This window comes from Gavialis gangeticus, unplaced genomic scaffold, assembly GCF_001723915.1.
Source record: "Gavialis gangeticus isolate Ggan-Ray unplaced genomic scaffold, GavGan_comp1, whole genome shotgun sequence".
NCBI classification, from domain to species: domain Eukaryota; kingdom Metazoa; phylum Chordata; order Crocodylia; family Gavialidae; genus Gavialis; species Gavialis gangeticus.
Window position 1 is genome coordinate 29,284,813 of NW_017729031.1, and position 5,558 is coordinate 29,290,370.

At 42.0% G+C, this 5,558-nt stretch overlaps 1 protein-coding gene across 1 annotated transcript in view; it reads left to right on the forward strand.

Moving 5' to 3' along the window:
- SNX4 (sorting nexin 4) overlaps window positions 1-5,558 on the forward strand; it is a 61,526-nt gene that overhangs the window by 40,511 nt on the left and 15,457 nt on the right. The window lies entirely within an intron of this gene.

Consider the following 5,558-nt stretch of genomic DNA (forward strand, 5'->3'; position numbering starts at 1 on the left):
AACATCACCTGAGCGCCGATAGACTTGCTCGACGCAGGGTTGCCACAAACCTTCAATTTGTGAAAAACGCAATATCTGCGAAGCGCAATAAAGCGAAGTGCAATAAAATGAGGTATGCCTGTACTAAGCACTGCACCCTAGCTTCCATGGGATTACATTGTAGTTATGTAAGGGGGGGAGAATCTTTGAAATGGAAAATACAGTTTTAGCAGATAATTAGTGCATTAAAAAGTAAAACAGCAAAGCAAATATTCTGAACAAACTGTAGAGAGACTTGTTTTTCTCTATGGTTCCTTCCACTTTCAGTATCAGTCACTGGTGGAAAAATGATTTTCATATACATTAGGGCTGGAAAGGACCTTGGAAGATCATCAAGTCCACCCCCCTGCCCCACGGGCAGGAGGTCAGCAGGGATCATAGGATCCCAGCAAGATAAACATCCAATTGTCTCTTGAAGGTGTTCAAAGTAGGTGCTTGAACCACCTCTGGCGGCAGTCTATTCCAAACCCTGGGGGCTCAGACAGTAAAGGAGTTCTTCCTTATGTCCAGCCTGAAATGGTCACAGAGGAGTTTGTGACTCTGTTTTTTAACCCACTTTTTTTGCTTCCTTGAGCTATGCATCTTAAATTGAGGGTTGGAACTGTGGGCCAGAAGATTTTTCAACTAAAATATTTTATTTTAAAACTAAGCTGTGTGAATATTAAAATTTCTCAATGAGATAAGGATTTTTAGTGATATCTCTTACTGGACTAACTATAGTTGCGAGAGCTGAGGACCAACTTCCTCAGGTCACCTGAGGGGAGGTCATCCAAGGGAAGAGCACTTGGTGCCCACAAACATGTCCAGCAGCTCTCCCAGCTATACAGTTGGTCCAGTAAAAGATGTCACCAAAGCCCCTTGCCTTGTCCCTGTGATGGTCCATGGGATGCAACACTTCAGCCCTGCTACCAAGTTGTCAGTGACATAATTTGACGATGCCAGTTTGCAACCATATAATCTGATGCTGTTGCCCTGTTTTACTTGGCATTTATATATCTTTAGAAGATTCTGCCTATAAAGTAGAATGTTATGAAAAAACTTGTTTAGCAGGTTCTCAATTAAAATTGGTTTATAAGTAAGTGGGAACTTTTTGTAAGTATGTGATTTTAAAATACAATTTTTTATGAATAAAACATGGACATATTCCCATGTTTTTAAAAATAATTTTATGGTTAATGTTCAGAAATAAAATAAAAATATTTAATCTTATTGCATGAAATAACTCCCCATAAAAAGAATGAAGAAATAGACTGAATTTGGTATTCAGAAAAGTACGGATGAATCTGGAATGCAGTGTTATTGAGTATTTACTACAGTATGGCAAAGTTTGAACAGTTTCAAAGAAGTTGCTTAGTTTTCAAATGGGACGCAAAAAGTACTGGTGGTCCAGCAGGTAGCCTTACTCAAAAAGCAACCTTCTCTTTCTTCTAGACCTGCCAACATTTCGTTCTGGTTGAAGTTATTTTTAACTGAATAGACAAGGAGTTGGAACAGACCTCTTCATTTGGGGAGACTGACCATCTTGCATGTTACAAAGCAACAAATTGGAGAAATGCAGAGGGCTCTTAGGGTAGACTTGAGGCTTCCGCTCTTAGCACTTCTGTTTGGAGCTCCCAAATAACAGCAGTAAAGAGATTCCAAGGGTACATCAATCTATACCTTGACGAGTGGTGGTCATTAAGGTATAGATTAATGAGTGATGGTCAAAGGAGGCCTCCAGTGACCCAGTTTTTCCCTTCTGCTCCATCATTTAGTTGACTTCAGAAGTGGCCTCCAGAACCCAGTGGGAACTTAGCGTACCAGTTGTGAGGTTCAAGGGCACAACTCTCAAATCTCTTCCCCCTTCATTAGTCCAAGACCTGTCAGAAACAGTGTGGCAATCCAGTCCCCACCTTCACAACCTATTGTTATTGGAAGTAGTTTAGCATGGTCCACCAAGAGACTTCCTTCTCAGCAGGAAGAGCATACTATACCCCTCCCAGGCTGTCCCTTGCAGTGCACTCCATTTAATCTGTACATAACCCACTGATGCTAGCTTTGTTTTGCTAGGGATTTTCCTGGTATAATCAAATGCCACCTTTTTTTAGTGTAACACATTATTTGGGATGTTACGAAACCTCAATATTCAAGAGACCCCAAAAGAGTACTATGTAGGCATGCTTGTATTACAAGGTCAAACTTGACAATTCTTTTAGTACCCTAAACTAACTGTTGTATTTCAAGGGGTTTGTTTCTTTCTCTTTTTATAAATGAGTTCCTTGATATGTCCCATCTGCAGTCAGTAACTGCATGAATTGACCCCTTGCTTTTCAAAGATATTTGGCTCCAGCTCAACTGACATTGCTGCTCCATAATAAAAAACTGACAATCAAAAATAACTTAACATATACAAGAGGATTTCAGCTCCACAGTTCCCACTGATTGATTGTGAGGGGAGTATAAGAGCTAAAGCTCTCCTAACATATTAAATATTTGTCCTGCTGTTTCTAAATGTAGGCTCACTGTTATGCATTTCCTTTTCTCTTAGGGGATTTTCATGGTTTGTTTAACCCTACTGGCCAAAAATATGCAAATTTGAGCTCAGATATGATAGTAGAAGCTGTTTCTGATGACTGCTTGTCAAATCACAAAGTCTTGATATGAAAAATTCTGCACTGGTTTGAGTTGGGGAGCTGGTTTGTGATGAGAGCGAACGTTCAGTGGAATCTACCCTTAATGAACTTGGTTGAAGCTGAAGTGTGAGCCTTTAGCCATGAGATGACTTGCATTTTTTTTTTTTTTTTTGGGTTTAGTTTAAAGACCTGTTTTTAAAATGGAAGATGGAATAATTGAAACGTGGCTTGTGTGGTTGCATTACTTAAAAGCCATGTATTTGACGTGTATTATCGGGTATTTGGACATCATAGCAATCCTTAACGATAAAGTTGACGCTTCCTCCTTGAGCGCCGTAATGAAGGGGGAGAGGATGGATGCTTCAGTGCAGAAAATCAAACTGTTGATGGTGACTGTTCTATTATGGTAGCTTTTCACAAAGTCATAGAATTATAGAATCAATGAGTCGGAAGGACCTAGACAGATCATCTAGTCCGACCCCCCTGCCATGGGCAGGAAGGAGCACTGGAGGTACATGTTGGATGCACTTATTGTTCTCTCTTTAATTTTTTATGGCTACCTCTTTCCTTACAGGACTGATTGTTCTTATTTTTTATTTGTTTTCTGGCTTCAGGTGCCCATGCTGGCTCCCATTAGACCATGGTCCTTTTCTAGTCTTCCCTGTTGACAGTGTGGGTCTAAACAGCCATAGTTGTTCTCTCCAGAGCTCGCAAGAGAGGAACTCGCAACTCTTCCATATCGTATTCCATGTTCCCTTTTGTTTGGGGGCCTCTACCAGTTCTTCCCCAGACATTGTAGTTAATGGAGAGCCCCCTCGCTGAGAACAGTTTATCCCAGCGGGTCTGACATCAACTGCTCTTGGGCCTTTAGGAAGACAACCATGAACTAGTGTAGTTTGCCTTTAAAAACCTTTATGCTGTGTGTCCAGAAGCTCTAAACATGAGGATTGGGGCCCCGTTGTTCTCACTGCTATGTGTCCTTTTATTTGGACTTGCAGTGTAAATGTTGCAAGTAAAGCATTACATTCAAGGAGTAGTGGAGAGTCAAAGGAACGTGGTGATAGATGACACTATTCTCTTACTTTTATTTTGGCATTTTTAAAAAAATGCTTTCTGCTTCAGGAATAGCCACAAAGATTCTGTAATCCAAACTTAGCTGGCAATTTTGTTGAGGATACCTGAGGTAGTGTATAATGCAATCCATTCATCTCGGGTTATATTGGCTCTGGGTTGCTGAGAATAGTGAGAACTTATTTTTGTCAGTAGGCCAAGTAGATGTAACTCAAAACATAAGCAAGCAGATACGTGCAGTAACTGTTGTACAGACATGCTCCTGTCCCTGAGCGTACTTCAAAACTAACTTCCCAGATAACAGGAACCTACTGAAAGCTAGTATGCTACCTAAAAGATAATAAGTATTGTCCAAATTAAGAGAAAAGCTTTGGTATCTCATAATAGAGGGTGGCATCCATCCCGAAAAATCTTGCATTAGCTAAACTCTGCTTTCTACCAAAGTCAGTGAAAGCAATGAGAGGACTCTCGATGATTGCAGTGGACATGGTATGAGGCCAAAGCTGAGCACTCTGAGGGATGTGTAATACAGACCAACTGACCACTTCTGTTTGGGACATTGAATGATGGGAAAGTAGGGCTAGACTTCAGGTGGCCATCTAATGTGGCCCCCTGCTCAAGGCAGGGTTGTTTCTATTTAATCCATCGACATGGTTGTTTGCCTAACCTGCACTCAAAAGCTCACAATGGCAGAGTCCACAACTTCTGTAGTTCATTTGTTTTGGTGCGTAACTACATTTATTAGAATATTCTTGCTAATTTCTAAGCTAAGCAATTGATCACCATCCTCTTGTTATAACATCTTATGTATTTGGACTCTGCTTGGATTTTCCTCCCTCTCCAAACTTTCTTGAGGTTATGTTCTCTAGATGTTTATCCATTTTTGTTGCTCTCCTTTTTGTCCATGTTTTCCTTCAATGAAGTACCCAAAACTGGATATGCAAAAATCTAGAACTCTTGGTTCAGAAATGATACCTTTTATTAGACCAACTAGGAAATTGCCAGAAACAAGTGTTTTTGTTTGTTTTTGTTTTTTTTTTTCTGCAAGCTTTCAGGCTCAAGGAAAATTCAAGATGGTAAAAAAAATCCCCATAGGTAGGAAATACACTTCATTTTTTCACTGAGGGAGCTGGAGATGGAAATCTGTCCCTCTGGGTCAACGAGAGTGTCTTTGCCTCATTTGTGCTGAATCAAGTGGAAGAACTGCTTCCTACGACTTGTGTGCATGGGAGACAGCATCCCGGGATGTGTTTAACAGGAGCGTTGCTAGCTTTTTCATAATAAAGTTATGCTGATTTCATTCAGCTCCTAACCCACTATAACCCCCCATTTCATAGTTAGTAGGGTCGGAAGGGGCCTGAGCAGATCGAGTCTGACCCCCTGCCCTGGCAGGAAAGTACTGGGGTCAAACAACCCCAGCAAGGTGTTCATCTAGCCTCCTCCTTAAAGACCCCCAGAGTAGGAGCCAGCACCACTTCTCTTGGAAGTTGGTTCCAGATCGTAGCCGCCCTGACCGTGAAGTACCGTCTCCTGATATCTAGTCTGAATCTCCCCTCTGCCAGCTTGTGACCATTATTCTTGGTCACTCCTGGTCATGCTCGGGGGAACAGGGATTCCCCCAATACCTGCTGGTCGCCCCTGATTAGTTTGTAACAGGCCACCAGATCCCCCATCAGCCTTCTCCTGTGGAGGCTGAACAGGTTCAGGTCCCATAGCCTCTCCTCGTAGGGCCTGCCCTGCTGCCCGCTGATCATGCGAGTGGCCTCCTCTGGACCCTCTCCATGTTGTCCACATCCCTCCTGAAGTGCGGCGCCCAGAACTGGACGTAGTACTCCA